This window comes from Camelus bactrianus, chromosome 31 (genome assembly GCF_048773025.1).
Source record: "Camelus bactrianus isolate YW-2024 breed Bactrian camel chromosome 31, ASM4877302v1, whole genome shotgun sequence".
Classification (NCBI taxonomy): domain Eukaryota; kingdom Metazoa; phylum Chordata; class Mammalia; order Artiodactyla; family Camelidae; genus Camelus; species Camelus bactrianus.
In genome coordinates this window covers 19,717,234-19,734,271 of record NC_133569.1, presented here as the reverse complement: position 1 = coordinate 19,734,271, position 17,038 = coordinate 19,717,234, and the positions used below count along the sequence as shown (strand labels likewise).

General features: G+C 38.1%; 1 long non-coding RNA gene and 1 pseudogene across 1 annotated transcript in view; one reads left to right on the top strand and one right to left on the bottom strand.

The window, feature by feature from the left end:
- LOC141575719 (uncharacterized) overlaps positions 1-17,038 on the top strand; it is a 57,345-nt gene that overhangs the window by 23,092 nt on the left and 17,215 nt on the right. The window lies entirely within an intron of this gene.
- LOC123616815 (ribosomal protein uL24-like pseudogene) lies at positions 11,607-12,122 on the bottom strand (annotated as a pseudogene).

The window sequence follows — 17,038 nt, the reverse complement described above, 5'->3', positions numbered from 1 at the left end:
GTGAAAGAGTGTTGGTAACTTCAGAGTGCTATGTGTGTATACAGTGGTGTCTACGTTACTGCATGTGTTCTTCTTAAAGTCCAGTTTGACTTGTTCTCCTGCCTCTGTTCAGCCAACTAGTAGTTTGTACTATTAAATTTCCACTTGGGGAGATGACTTGAAAAGCATATAGTCCAAAGGAAATCAAGTTTTGCTCTTACTCCCCAAAATGAGAGTAATATGACATATTGTGTTTATTAATTATTTAGCCACTTGGAAAATGTGGGGAGGAAAAAAACAGGCTGCCCAACTTTCTCCATTATACTTCTTCTGTACTATAGGTGTTTATTTTGAATAAATGAATAGCTGAATGCTGGTTCTAAAAAATAAAAGATGGCACGATGCTTAGAATGGTCAGGATACTGGGCCAGGTGTGCCAAGAGTACCAAAGATGAATTTGAGGGCATCTGTCTTTAAAGAGCAAGAGCCCTAATAGGGAGACTAAATCATGTCACACGTACAACTTAAATGTAACTCACAAAAGAAAATGAGTGCGGCATCTGGAGGAAACCACAGTTTAGACAATCAGACCGTTTCTTTCTCATACAGGACATTTTTATATGACTTTATACTTTTACTACCACATTTACTGAAATTGAACTGGCATGGTTCGAATGAACTCTAAATTAGGCAATTAGGCCAAGGCTTGATATCCTGATCAAAAAGAATAAAAACAGAGAAATAAAGAAAAGATGGCTCCATTGCATGTATTTGATGGTGAGGCTGTAAAGGAGGCTGGGAGGAGATGGTATGTATAAACACATTTCTTTCTCTATTTTATTTGTACAGAGAAGAATGTCATTTTTGATAAAATGTGGTTTATTTAGACAATGACACTGGCTAACGCAAGGAAAGGAAATTTTCCTTGAACGATCAGGAATATTTTGGAGAGGAAGTCTAACCTTGGTAGTAGGAAGTAAGTTTTGGTGGAAAAAAATGGCTCAGATAATTCCTCAAGTTCATAGTTAAAACATGGGTAAATATCATTTCCAACTATTAGCTCAATGTCTGCTTTGCCTCTACTAAACCCAGATGTCATATGGGTCTTATTTACTGCCTGGACACATAAGGAATGAGGTACTCCAGCCCCCCTTCCCAATCCCTGGAATAATTTCTTATAAGTTAAGATTTACTTTATCCTTTTTAATTACCCTTTCTAATTCATTATTGCCACTTTACAGGATCACTGTCCATTTCAGTGTATTGATTGTTTTGGAAATATCTTATTCCCAGTAGTTCATCAATTCACATAGATTTTTAAATTTTGTTTTCAAATTTATGAATATGGCACACATTCAAAAAGTGAATAAAGTATAAATGTCCAGTACAACGAATAAGTAAATAAATACCCATACAGCCAACACACAAGTTAAAAAAATGTATATTGACAAAATCCCAGAAGCTCTTTGTGATTCTTCTGGGTTTTCTCTGTAGAAGATCAAATTGTCTTTTTAAAACAAAAAATGTGTTTCTTCCTTTCCAATTATTTTATCAACCTTTCTTGTTTTGTTGAGCTGCATAGAATCTAGAGTATGTTATTGACTATATCTCAGGAGGTGCCATATTTAAGTGATATGAAACCCAGATAGAAATTTTGAGATGCTACATTTCCCCAGATGGGAACTGGCTGGTGGCCGGTCTCTCATGGTGACTACAGAACCCCTTTTAGCATCTTGAATTAGTGGTGACTTATTTCTAATTTACCACCATATTGGTACTTTTCATTTATTAATTATATAATTTTTCATGTTTTTATTCAGTAAGTGTGAATGGAACGATTAATAAGTGGACTCACTCATCAAAAACTCATGATATAGCTGGAGAGACAAAACATATACATAAAAGTTTAAAATTTTTACTGAATAGTTATCAATGATGTAATAATTAAATAATGATATAGGCAATAAATGCTTTCAGTTTTCTGGTGAGATGATATGTGGAGAGAGAGCAGTTTAGGCTGGACTGGAAATGGCTGGATCTTTATCTCCGGAGACCCCTGGTCTGGTTTTACTTTTAGCCAAGATAGTGGCAGTGGTATTTATGAGGTGCTGCTTAAGTTTGGAAAGTCCCCTGGTGACCTCCAGGTCAGTTTCTTTACTGATGGTTTGCAACTGGCCTAAGCAGTTTGATAACCTGGCTTGATTACTTAAAGGACCACTGAGAGCTTTTGGTGCGGGTGAGGGTGGGGGTTCTTCCTAAGATTCCATGCACAGATCTTCTGGTTCAAGCGAGAGGCTCAGTCCATTGCCTGGTGCTCAGAGAAAGGGTCCTGGCGAGTTTGGGCTGCATGATGGCTCTCGAACCTGGACCTCTGATGCTCCCCTACATTCTCTGTCTCCTGCTGCCCCACATCCTTTACCTTTAAATAGAAGCCTTTTGTGAGTACACTGTGTACAGTCGGGTGGCTTACCCAAACTGGTGAACACCATACAGTTAGCTGAACACCAGTGAGCCACCCAGATGGGACATTTGAAATGACCCTCCCCCACATTTTAATTTAGATAATAAAGGCTAAGACATTGTTTAGGATAAAGAAAAATGAGGCAAGGCATGGGGAATGAAAACACTGTTTCCATTTGGTTTCTCCCTTCTCACTTCTAGACTGAGGTTACAGAAGTGTTTCTTCCACTGATGAGCAGAAAAGCATTTGTAGATCCCGGGCCCGGGGAAGTAGCTAAACGGGTAACGAGGTGCCGACTGGGGGGAGGTCAGTCAAGAAGAGGTGCCTTGCTGCTCGCATCTGTTGTAACTACAGTGACTGAAAGCAGAGGGAAGCTGCCATAACCCCCGTGCGAGGGTCTGCGACTGTCTGTAAGGGGGAGGAATGGAGTATACAGAAGGCATTAGTGTTAACTGGAATTTGGTCAAGAGTTATTTTTAGACACATTTTGCAGTGTTTTTCAGAGTATCTCTTGAAATGGAAATTGCGTTTGAGGGATTAGAGGTGACACCGTGTGCAGTCTTACTCAGGATCCTAAACTGTCTTGCAGCTTCCCCAGAGATGTGTTTAGAGGGGCAAACTCCCACTCTGTTAAGTTGCATAAAGGCAAGAGTATATGGTATATGCCCTGAAAAGTGACACTGCCCAGCTCCTCTCTTAGATGGTAAGTGGGCTACTCTGAGGCTACTGAAATGCTGGAAATGCTTGTAGCTTTAGAGGGGTTGTACGATGATGCGTACCCAACACTGTGACTCTGACTCAGGTGATGACCGATGCTGAGATAAAAGGGAGCTACAATCTCATGGACTCCTCCGATGCCTACGTTGTTGGGGGGATAAGAGGATGTGAGGGAAGCTGCCCCTGATTTCCTTGCTCAGCTCCCCTGAATGAGATTTAATGAGAGGGAACAAAAAAAAAGGATTATTCAGAGGAAATGGAACAGTAAGAATACGAGAGATGGGGAAAAAACCTTGGGCAATTGAACCAGGCAGAAATGTCTTATGGTTGATTCAAAATGGCACAAAAAGGAAGAGATAAATGAAGTAGTCACTAAATGTTAATGAATCACTATAAAAGATTACACCTGCTCCAGCACCAATTCCTCAGATTTTATAAAATGACAGAAAGTCACTCAATTTATCCTAGTCTTGATGGATTAAGAATCTGAGTATTACGCAAAAGCGGAGTCTAAAATTTCTTCAGAGCCCATGCCAATGGAAAAAGTACAAAGCAAAGAGAGGACTAAGACTTTGAGTGATGGGAGAGCCCAAGCCAGGGACCCAGAGAGGGACCCATGGCCGTTGCATTGGTCTGGCTCCAGTAGCCTATAGGTGGTGAAAAAACTATTACGATTGCTGGTCATTGGTCCCTAAACCTGCTCATGAAGCGTTTAAGGGCACTGTAATTACATTAGGAGAATATGATGATGTAAGTGTGGAAGGCTTGCAAGTCAAAGTATGGTTCAAAGTGGGGATTTATGAACACAAATTGCTTATGCACATTGCCTCCCTCTTACACGGAACGTATCATTGTAATGGATGTGATGTCCGAATGGGGACCTTTCCCTTTTCCAAATAATTGGGAAAGGGATGTTGTGCAAGTCTGCCCCTTCCCCTACTTTAATCGGGCATGCTAGATGGGAAAACTTCAGAATGAGCTAAGCCCACTCAAGTGGTTAATTTAAAACAATATAGGACACCCTGGAGAGCAGTTTTGGCTTTAAGAGCACATCTGTGATATGCGGTGATATCAGTGACCACAAATTCCTTCTTTCATAGTCCAATAAGGTCTATTAGAAAAACTGATAGACCCTGGAGGTTACTCGTACGTGGTAAGAGACCTGAATAAGGAAGGTGGTGATAATTGTGGAAATTTCTGCCACTTGCTTGTCGGCTGACTGGAGCTTCTGGCAGAAGTCTGTTACTGCCACCTAACGGCCACAGCTAGGATTTTTTTGACCAGGACTAATGGACCAGTCATGTAACTGGAAAAGGAGGGCTTATATGACTAGAAAATAAAAGGAACACTGAGCTAGGGTGCTCTGTTATGGAAAACCATATGTACTTGAACAGAACAACTGAAGTGGGATATATTTTTGCTCATTAAAAGGCCCCCTTCCAATTTCTAAGCTTACTTGAACCAAAAAGTAAATGTCTCATTTGCATTTTGAGGGTAGATTTTTGGATACAGAAGGTTAGTGGCTGTAGACATTCAAGCATCACACTGATGGGCAGGAAAAAGTTGTATTTAACTGTCTCACTTAGAAACTTGACAGGTAACTAAAGATTGTTATGTTTGTCGACAGGAATGTGAGAGACTAAACATAGCCAGGGGTCTCATACCAAGGTGAGCTGCGCCCACCCATAGCTGGCAAGGGAATGTCTGACTCTGTGGTGGATACCAGCGGGTCTTCACTGGGAGAGATACTCATTCTGGGTTTGGATTTGCATATCTGATAGCAGAAGCAGATGCCCCTGACACAGTCGATGCTAGAATAGAGAAGACAGTTTCAGTTTGGACTTTTCGCTAACGTATCACCTAATTAGAAAACCAGATTTATTCCCCAGTGCATGGCAATGTGAACTAAAAAGCATTGTATATAACAAAGTTTACCCCTACTGAGTAGTTACTCCCTGATAATACTGCTTGTTCTGAAGTTTGCTTTGTCTGAATTTAATATAGCTACTCCCGTTTCCTTTTGGTTAGAATAGCATGATCTATCTTTCTCTACCCCCTATTTTTGATGTATTTGAATCCTTATATTTAAAGTAGGTTTCTTATAGACAGTAGATAGTAAGGTAGTGGGGTTTTTTATTCCCCTCTGATAGTTTTTGTGTTCTAATTACTGTGTTGAGACCATGCACATTTAAAGTGGTTATTGATAGAGTTGGATTCAATCAATGATGTTTGTAACTTTTCTTTTTTGCTGCACCTTCTTATTCATTTTTTTATTCTTTTTTTTTTAACCTCTCCTCTTTTTCTGTCTTCTCTGGTTTTAATTGGGAATTTTGTATGATTCTAGTTTATCTCCTTGCTTAGCATGTTAATTGTATTTTTAAAATGTGTTTAGTGTTTGGGTTTAGAGTTTATAATGTACATTTTTTAACTAATCTTTTCCACCTTCATGTAATAGTATACTGCTTCGTGTTCAGTGCAGCTTACTTAGAATAAAAAATTCCCAATTCTTTCCTCCTATTCTTTATGCCATTGTTGTCATTTATTTCACCTACCCATATACTAGCATTGTTACTAGTAATACATTGTTACTGTTACCACTTTAAACAGTTATCTTTTAGGTCAATTAAAAGTAAGAAAAATATAAAGGTTTTATTTTATGTTAACTTACTCATTCCCTGATGCTGTTTCTTTCTTTATGTAGATCCAAGTTTCTGATCCATATTGGTCTCTGGGACTTCTGTAATGAAATGCCATAAAATAGGTGGCTTAAACAACAAAAATGTATTATCTCACAATTCTGGAGGTTTGAAATCAAGGTGTCTGCAGAATTGGTTCCTTCTGAGGCTATGAGGGAGAATGAGCCCCATGCCCTTCTCCTGATTTTTTATAGTCTCAGGCATTCCTGGGCTTGTAGATGGCATTCTCTTTGTATTTTCACATCATCTTCCCTGTATGTATCTGTCTCTGTGTCCAGTTTTCCCATCTTTATAAGGACACCATTTATATTGGATTAGGGCCCACTCTAATGACTTCATTTTACCTTGATTACCCCTGCACAGATTCTAGTTCCAAATAAGGTCATTCTCAGGTACTGGGGTTAGGACTTCAATGTGTCTTTATTTTTAATTTTAAATTTTTATTTTTTTATTGAAGTATAGTTGATTTACAAAGTTTCAGGCATACAGCAAGGTGATTCAGTTATACATATATGTATATATAAATATACATTCTTTTTTAGATTCTTTTTCATTATAGGTTATTACAAGATATTGGATATAGTTCCCTGTGCTATACAGTAGGTCCTTGCTGTTTATCTATTTTATATATAGTGGTGTATATCTGTTAATCCTAAATTCTAAATTTATCCCTCCCCACCTTTCCCCTTTGGTCACCATAAGTTTGTTTTCTGTGTCTGAGTCTATTTCTGTTTTGTAAATTGTACCCTGTTTTTAAGATTCCACATATAAGTATTATCATATATTTGTCTTTCTCTGTGTGACTTACTTCATTTAATATGATCGTCACTAGGTCCAGCCATGTTGCTGCAAATGGCACTATTTTATTCTTTTGATGGCTGAGTAATATTCCATTATATATACATATACCACACTTTTTTATCCATTCATTTGTTGATGGACATTTAGGTTCAGCATGTCTTTTTATAGGTACACAACTCGGCTCATAATAGTCTGTCTATAATAGCCCTCCCAAATTCATGTTCTTCTCATGTGCAAAATCTGTTCACCCTCTTCCAGTGTCCCCCAAATCTTTATCATTTCATTATCAACTCTAAGTCTAAAATCTTTATTTTCTAAATCACTTGACGCATTTGTGGATGAAACCTGGGGTATGATTTCCCATCTCTGAAATTGATGCAACCAAGCAAGTTATCTACTTTCAAATTACAATGTGAGGCAGACGTAGAATAGACATCCCTCTCCAAAACTAAGAAAATGGAAGGAAAAGGGGATCATAAGTCAAGTCTGAAACCTAGCAGTACGAATTTCATTAGATTTTAAGGCTTGAGGTGAATCCTCTTTGGTTCTCCGTGCTTTGTCTTCTGGGTCCCTGGGGTGGCAGCCCTGGGTAGTGACTCTGCTTCCTCTGTCCCTGGGAACCAACCCCACCCTTTGGAATTCATAAGGTGGCCCTACCTTTTGGAAATGAGAAGGGCCTTGGGCCTTTGACCCCAGAGTTCTCATGTCAATGATAGACCCACTGGCCCCTGAACTTCCCTTGAGGTCATCCTTCCCTTTTCTTAAAGAATAACTCATGTTCACAGCCGGATAGCTCAATTTGCCTGTTTCCTGCCTGTAAAGTCCCAGAAGTCTGACACCCTTCCTTTATTTCATCTCATCTCTATTTCCTTCAGTCCAGCTGGAAGTGTTTCTGCTGAGATGGTCAATTGGATCCACAAGTCATATGCCTTGTCTCTTTAGCCAAGAGTTGTCCAGCTATACCCCTGGTGTTGTCTCCAGGACATGCTTCTTAATTCTGTGCAATATGGATTGATTGACAATTTCCACACCTTCACATTCTGGTTAAACAGTCTTTCTTCAGTTTATTACATTCCCTTTGAAGTTCATCACTTGTAAGTTTTACTTGCAGCCCAACAGAACGGAATTCAAACAAGTTCTCTGCCACTTTATGATAAGGACTACCTTTCCTCCAATTATCAATAACATATTCCTCATTTCTGTCTGAGATATCACCAGAAGCAAGTTTAACAGTCACATTTCTACAATAATCTCTTCAATCTAACCTACACTTTTTCTGTCAAACTCCTTAAACTCTTCTAGCCTCTACCCATTACCAAATTCCAAAGCCACATCCACATTTTGAGGTATTTGTTACAGCAGCACTCCACTTACTGCTACTGTCATCTGTATTAGTCTCCTGTGCTGCTATAACAAAGTACTACACACTGAGTGGATTGAAAAACAGAACTTTGTCTCACATTTTTAGGGGCTAGAAGTCCAAAATCAAAATTCTGGCAATGTTGATTTAGAGCAGAGGCTCCATGCTTCTCTCCTAATTTATGGTAACTTCAGGCATTCCTCAGCTTGTAGATGACGTTCTCTTTACATCTTTACTTTGTCTCCCCTTTATGCATGTCTTTCTCTGTGTCCAAACTTCCTCTTTCTAAGAGGGCACTCATAACAGTGGTTTACACCATAATGATCTCATTTTAGCTTGATTACCTTTGTAAAGACCCTCTTTTCAAATAAAATCACTTTCTTTAGTGCTAGGGGTTAGAACTTGAAACTATCTTTTTTTTTTTTTTTTTTTTTTTTTTGGTGGTGGACACAATTCAACCCATAAAATTATCTATATTATTTGCCTTCTCCCTGAATAACTTATTTTAATATTTCTTGAGCGTCATCTCTATTTGTGATGAATGACCTTAGCTTTTGTTTGTCTGAGAAAGTCTTTATTTATCCTTCATTTTTGAAGGATAATCTATGTGGTTGGCTTTTTTCCTTCAACCCTTCAAATATATCAACCCATTGTTTTCTTGCTTGCACAGTTTGTGACAAGAAGTAGGCTGTAATTCTTACTCTCCTACCTCCCAGCTATCTTTGATTTTCTGCAGTTTGAATATGTTAACATAGATATGGTTTCATTTGTTTTTTAGTATTTAACTTGTTTGGTGCTTTCTGAGTTTCCTGGATCTATGTCTCTCATTAATCTTGGAAAGTTAATTATTGGATGGAAAATAATGGCCGGACCATTATTAGTTTATATGCTTCTCATTTTCTATTCTCACTTTCTTCTCCTGCTGATATTCTAATTATACTTATGCAACAACTTTTGATTAATTAAAGATTTATTGAACATCACTATGTATCAAATACAATCTTAAGAACTAGAAAGATATCTGTGTACAAAAGGGATGAAAATATATTAGATGAATTTTAAACTATGTAGAGATACTGTTGGGACATTTCTAAATAATTTCATCTTTGTTTATTTAGAAATTATATACAGTGTTCAACACTTTAAGTATAACTTATTTTTATGGCATTGTTAAAATATAATTTAGATAAAGTACAATTTACCACTCTAAAATATAAAATTCAGTGGCTTTGGGTACCTTCACAGAGTAACACATCTATCATCACAGTCAGTTTTAGAATATTTCCATTGGTCCCTAATGAGATCCTACATACCGTAAACATCACTCTTCAATCCTTTCTTCCTTCCTACCTTCTAGGTATAGACGACTAATAATCTGATTTCTGCCTGCATAGATTTGCCTATTCTTAACATTTCCTATATATCGAATCACAATTTGTTGTCTTTTGTGACTCTTTCACTTAGTATAATGTTTTCAAGGTTTATCTGTGTTTTAGCAAGTAATGATACTTCACTTATTTTTATTGTTGAATAATATTCCATTGTATGGATATACCACAGTTTGTTTATCCGTTCATCAGTTGATAAACATTAGGTTGTTTCTACCACGTAGCTATTATGAATAATGCTGCTGTAATCATTTATGTGCAAGGTTTCATTTATCTTTCATTCCATTTTATCTCTCTTGCATGTATAACAGAGTAGAATTGCTGGGTCATATGGGAACTCTATTATAACATTTTCAAGAATTGCTAGACTGTTTTCCAAAGCCGTTGCGCCATATTATATTCACATCAACAATGGATGAAGGTTCCAGTTTCATCACATCCTTGTCAATTCATCATTATGTATCATTTTTATTATAGCCGTCTTAGTATGTAGTGGTAATCTCATTTGTTGTGTAATTTCCTGATGTTTAGTGATGGTCAACATCTTTTCATGTGGTTTTTGTCCATTTGTATATCTTCTTTGGAGAAATAACTTAAGATCTTTTGACCATCTTTTAATTGGGTTATTTGTTGTTTTATTATTGAGCTATAAAAAAATGTTGGAAGTATTTTAGATTTCATGAGTGCAGCTGAGCTGAGAGACAGAGCACAGCTGCCAGGTGTCAGAGTAGCCATTTAAAGCAGCAAGGCAGAAATGAAAGAGTTAAGCCTTTAATCACTTACTGAGATGGTATAAACAAGGGGCTGACATCAGAAAGTACAGCTTCCCATGTTTCATTTTTCCCCATGGAACAACACACCTCTTGAGAGTCCTGTGGATCAGCCTGGATATGGGGCTTGTCTCACTGTTGAGAAAGCCCCCAGAAAAAGCCTCTGGCTGTTTTATGGACCATGGGTTTGGGAGGAGGAAGAGGGGTAAAGGCAAGGAGTATGAAAGTACTGGGTACTGAGTTGGAGTTGGGTGCAGTGTCTTCAAGGTATTCCCTTCCTCTCTTACATAAGGAGGTCTTAGCAGAGGTGTCTGGGAGGATCTGCCCAGGGCTAGGAATGGGGCTAGGAATTAATATGTGCACAGAGCATCATCATGACCAGCCAGAGAGGCTTGAGTCCTTGACTACATCACTCCCTTCAGAAACTGCAATGCACGGCTCTTCACCAAGTCCGATATGAGGAGGGAAACTTTCCTACCTGACGTCTGCCTGGTAAAGCCTTTGTAGTTGCCAATGCCCAGACGTGAAAAGCCACACAGAGGTTTTTAATCAAGAGTTGAACTCCTTATTAGATACAAGTCCTAGTACTAAATACTAGTGCAAGTACACTAATTACAGTGTGATTTGGTAAACTTTCCTCCTCTCATCTACATTATCTTTCCACCTCCTTGATAGTGTGGGAAGTTTTTATTAATCTATCTTTAAGCTCACTGATTTTTTTCCTCAGCCACTTCCAGCCTACTGATGAGCCCATCAAAGGCATTCCACATTTCTGTGTTTTTGATTTCTAACACTCCCTCTTGATTCTTTCTTAGAGTTTCCATCTCTCTGCTTATATTACTCATTTGTTTGTACATCGTGTCCACTTTTTCCATTAATTCCCTTAGCATATTAATCATAGTTATTTTAAATTCTCCGTACGGTAATTCCAACATCTCTGCCATATCTGAGTCTAGTTCTGATACTCGCTTTGATCCTTCAAACTGCCTTGTCTTGCTCTGTAGCATGCCTTGTTATTTTTGTTGAAAGCCTGACATCATGTATTGGAGAACAGGAAGTGAGCTAAATAAGCGTTTAGTGTGAAGTTTGTGTTAATCTGGGTAGGAGTGGGTTGGATTTAATGTTTACTATAGCTGTAGATGCCAGAGTCTTCCGATGAATCTAGTGTCCTTGTTTTTGTTTCCCCTGTTGACTTTGTTCTTTCCAAAATATTACTCCTCAGAGTGAGTCTGTGTCTTGCAAAACCAGCAGCTGCAATCCACTGTTATTATACCGGAGGCCTGTTGGTGTGGTGGTAATTTGGGGTGAGGGAGAAGAACCATTTTGTAATTGTATGATTGAATCTCTTTCTTTGAGTAGGTCTGTGTCCCTGCGCTGTGACCTTCACAAATTTTTTTTCTCAGGAAGCATTTCCAATTTTTATTTTTAGGATTGTTAATCAAAATTGCAAAAACACAGTAACGAAATGAAACTTTCGAGAGACATCTTGAAAAATTCCAAAGGAATACACACTAGCTGAAAATCTACAATTAAACTGTGATTACACATCAGATTATATTTAATCCTGCGTTTTCTCAATAATTTCTTTTTAATGCCATAACCTTTCTCTTTTCCAACTTGTCAAGACTTAGCTTTACATTCAAGAATTTTTTTCCCCGATTTTAGCCTAGTGATAAACACTTTGCTCGGATGAATACTCATGTGGGTCATCATGCTGTTAGCTGTCTCATACTGCACCCTCTTGGTGTAGATGGTACATCACTTGCACCGTGTTGCTGATTTGTTAACCTAGGTAGTGTCCCCAGACCACCTGGATCTCATCATTCTTGCAAATGGGCATGGAGCAGACATTGTGCTCCTGTTGAGCCGGGCAGACTTGGGCAAAGGGGCATGGAAGTGGCGTCTGTGGGTTTTGCTGCAGTCGTAGGTCACAGAGGGATTGAACTTCATGATGACCGTCTACCTGGCACCAGGTGGGCTCAAGTGGGCACCGTCACGTGTGTTTCTTAGAACGCCTTGCCTCTGCAGGTGAATCATGACAGCTAGAGGGTGAGGAAGAGAGACAAGTGGCCTTATCGCAGGTGTGACAAGGCTCTGGGGAAGTTTTATTTTTCCCTGGAGAGTAGGCCTTCGTTATGAAGAAGGCTTTAGGCACATTTCGCAACTGTTACTCTTCCTCTTTTCTTGCCGGCGCCAGGCGGGGCTCTTTCTCAGCATTTCACCAGGAGAAGCTGGAGGGGTCCTGGAGGTAAAGCCCAGGAAAGTTTGAAGCTCCCTTAAGACTGTGGCCGCCAGGAGTTCCTCTCCCACAGGTTAGTCTAGTTCAGTCTCCAGCAGTTGATCAAAATTACCATTTAAATTTTCCTACCAGCTTATGGTTCCAGTGCTTTCTGCTCGTCACGTAAGCAGATCTGAGCTGTGACTCTTTGGAGGCATCTGTCTGTCCAGATTTTGGCGTGGCAGTTTTCCCTACAACTTCAGTCCTCTGGTAGTTCTAAGAAGAGTTGTAATTTTTAGTTGGTTCAGTTCTTTTCTGGTTATAAAAATGAGAGTGATGACTTCCAAGCTCTTTACATGTCAGAGATGCTGGAAGACACATCTTAGAGCATGGACTTTTAGAATATTTATTCTTTATTCTCTAATTTTCAGAGTGGATGCATCATCCTCTTTTAACAAAATTCCCTTAGTTCAGTTTTGTTTTTTTTTTTGTTTGTTTGTTTTTTTTTTGGTTGGAAATGACTGATTGTGATATTTCATGTCACCACAGGCAATATGTGATGCAGTTAAGAACTTGGCTCTGAAGTCAAAGGGTGAGAGTTTGAATTCTGGCTCAGCTTCTTTTCCAAGTATGTTACTTTGAGAAAAATATTTCACCTTGCTGTTCCTTAGTTTTTTCATCTGTAAAATGAGGTCAATATAGTAACTTTCTCTCAAAGGGAAGATTAATTATGTTAACACATACGAACGTCTTAGAACCATGCCTGGCACAAATTAAGTACTTAATAAATAATGGCTATTAATAAATTTCTCAGAAGTTTATCTGTTTCTCTATTGGTGTGAGAGCATGGGGGTGTTATCTTAAGACAGTGTTTTCACTGTCCCGTAGAGTTTAGAGACCAGGCTCAAATTGGCCTCAGAACTGATAGAAATCAGCAAGCAACTTCAAGGCGTGAGGCTAGGCTATAGCAAAGGGTTTTCTAATTAAGAGACATGCCTTTGATTCTGACAACTTAAGGAAGAAGTCCAACAGCTTTGTTTTATTTTGTTGAAATCATTGTGTTTTTGAAGAATTATCTTCGTGGATAGTTCATGGATTCTGGAAAACTCCCTACAAAAACAAGACTCTTTGATCCACAAGTGTTTGTTTTTCATCTAAAAAAAAAAATAACAACAAATAAACCCAATACAAAATTTTTAAATAAAAAAAATTTGAGGAGCTTGGAAGCCCTGTCCTTCTCCCTAGAAAGCATCTCTCGCTGTTAATTTATACACAGTTGCATTACCGTGGCTGAGGATGTGACCCAGGTTCTTAGCAGAGATGGAGACGCTCATGTAAAGGGGAGTGTTCCTGTAGGAGGGTGTTCTCTTCTGAGCGGATTGTTTGGTTCCATAGTGACTTTTTTGTCCATGCCAAGACTGGGTAATAATATTGAGGCGAAAAAGTGTCTTAAAAAATATCCAACCTTTATTTTGCTCTCTTCACCAGTTTCATCCCATCTTCAAGTCTATCAGCTCCAGTATCATCAATAACAAGCATTAATAAGTGCCCATAAGTTGCATGCAGATGTGTGAAAAATGACGAGAAATATTACACATGGGTCTTGCTCCCCAAGGTTCCACAGTCTAGTGTTTTATGCTGCTCTTTGCAACTTTAACTTAGTTCTGCTTTCCTTGACTCTTAACTCTGCATTTTCTCTTTAATTTTTCCACTAAAATATGGACCCTTGGAGAGAAGTGTGAAAAACTCATTTAACCCCACTCATTTTATATTTTGTAATGAACAATGCTACAATACTACATGTCCAACATTTCAGCTCATCTCCCATCTGGGGAATTCACTTTTTTCCCACTAATTTTCAGAGTTAATATAGGTTATTCACTCTGTGGATGTCATGGAGTTTCGCCTATAGAATGTAGTCAAAAATGATACAAGCTATTTCGAGGTCTGGAAATCACCCTCCAAGATCTCTCTTGCTTTCTCTCTCCTTGTGGAGCAAAATTTGAAGAACTCCAAAGTGAAAAAAAAGCCACAGTGTAGAAGGGGACTGAATTACTTCTTGACAGAAGGCCCATTTAAGACTCACCTGATAAAGAAAATCTTCATTAAATTTTTTGATCAGAGGATATATTTTATTGTGTAGTAATAATTATTGGTTTATTAATACACAATGGATGAGTTTTTTGCAGTTGTCTGTTATAGCAGCAATCATTAACTAATACCCAGATAAAGAATTGAATCTCAAAGAGTTGAAGTAGTTTATTCTAGATGACATATGATTTTTGTGCTGGGATTGGAACTAAAAGTTTCTGACTTCTAATTTGATTTCATTTTCACTTCATTTCTTTCACTGTCCGTTCTCAGCCAGTTATAAAAAAAAATATCAAACCATGAGAAATTAACATTGAGCTGTTTCATGTATGGTGATTCCACTCAATTAGTGCCTCTCTGCACTTGAAAAATACAACTACTGAATTTCAAGACACTCATTCTTTGGGTACTTGCCATTGCTTCTCCTAACATAATTTCTGAAATTCTGAATTTCAAGAAGTCTAGCTAAAAGTTGGGGAGATATATATAAATATTAGACAGTTATTCAAAGTTAAATCACGAGTTACCACTAACTCTGTTTACGAAAGTCCATTTTCTGTTCCCAGAGATCAAATTTCCCTTTGAATTGAAATGGTAGTCACTTGAGCTTGTTAATATTTAATTCCATTTAGTACTCCATCTATGCCAATGGGATGAGTTGGACAGTTAAATGTATCTGACTAAAAGAAATAATTCAGGGCCAAAGTAAATTGTCAAAATCCCTTGCAACAGAGCAAATGCAAATCTCAGTGGGTTTCTCACCACCAGCTGAAAAAATAACAAAAATATTCATGTCTCACAGAAGCATTTTTAAAAGGTCAAAGACAGACAGGGCAAGGTTTGTTACTTGTTTCTTCTATGCTGCAAATCTGAGATCAGTTGCAGTAAAAGTTGAAGGTTACTTGAAGAAGTCTGGCCTGTTTCACACTAGGTACATAAAGTGTTCCCAATGCAAAACTCTTTAGTTCAGTGGCTCTCAAAGTGAATGATTATGGCTAAATCACAGAACATGACATCTGAAGACCATGCTGTCACCTCAGATGCTCCAGTGAGTATATAAAAAATGCCAGCGATGGAAGAGTATTTTCTCCCTCTTTTTTTTTTTTTTTTTTGGGCATACTGAAACATTTGCATAAAGTGACTCAATCAAAAGCAAGCTGCATGTCTGTTGTTATGAAATCTTATATTCTTCCACAGTGGAAAAAAAAAGAAAAGAAACAAATAGAAGAAGGGGGCATTTTTTACCTTACAAACACAAAAAGTTAACTTTTTGTTTTTTCTGTGAGCTTTTCCTTAGGAAGTTGTTGGGAACCTGGCAGCTGTTACGAACTGTATTTCAGTTTTGATTGTTGGATTTTGCATGTTGCCTTTTTGGAAACTTTCCATGTCCTGATTTTTTATTTTTTTTAACATTTGTAAAATAATTCCATGAAATGACTTTTCAAAAATCTTTCCAGAGTTCTCTGCCAAAAATCTCTGAGTAACTTTTCCTACGGTGTATTCCTATAGGTCTTTCTTCAGATCTGATGAGTTACTCAGATGCCCTAGGGCAGGGCTATATGGCCAAGTGAGCATAGAATGGCTTTTGAGATATATTCATTCGTATTATTTTGACATTTATATAGAAAAAGTAAATACACTAGACACCATACTGTTTCTACACAGTAATTGTCTAACAAAAACATGTCTAGGTAATATAAGGATAATTCCTACAGAAACCTCATCCGAGGGGATATTCTATGTGAACTTTAGAGAAGGAATTTTGGAACAGAGTAAAATGTAGAGAGTATTATATACATACTATTTGCATGGTGTTAATCTAAACTTTGGTATTACATGTAATAAAAATTGACCTGAACAAGATAACCTATATGTTTTATACCCTATTAAAAAGTAAAGAATTCCCTCATTCAATCCGCAGAGGATAAAAGAGATTGTACTACATATGCCCTTGTTAGTGCTGACAATCAGACTGACTTTGGGCCTTGACCTAAAGGTCAATGGCTTTGGCCTAACAACTAAGGAAGCAACCTCATTGGGACGACCGAAAACCCAAAGGAAAGCCACGCCTGTTCTTCAAGGGGAAAACAGATGAGAAATGACATGATGCACTTTCTGCCATAACCATTGTCTTTTTTTTCCCCTTGAGTAATTTTTCAGATATAGGCGGTCCCCAACTTGTAAGTTCACAAAGTTCATTATCAGGAGAACTATTAGAACTTAGAACATAACATCCCATAAAATCAATGTTATGTTGGTGGTTACTGAGGTTGGTGATTTTTTTTTTTTTCTGCCTTAATCCCTTCCTTTTCCTGCTGTTGACAGTACCCCCTTCTCCACCTCCCACCCTGTGGTTCTCATAGAACTTCCATACCCTTGACAGCAGTTTCATCAAAGTTCAGTGATAGTCGAAGGGGTGGACACAATTTAAGTTGGGAACAATCAAAGTAATTCTCCCCACCCCCTCGTCATAGTGACTTGTCCAAGTGGTGGGCATGTGGCTCCAGCTGAGCCTGGCTAATTGGGTTCCTTTCCAGGATATTTTTAACTGGAGCTG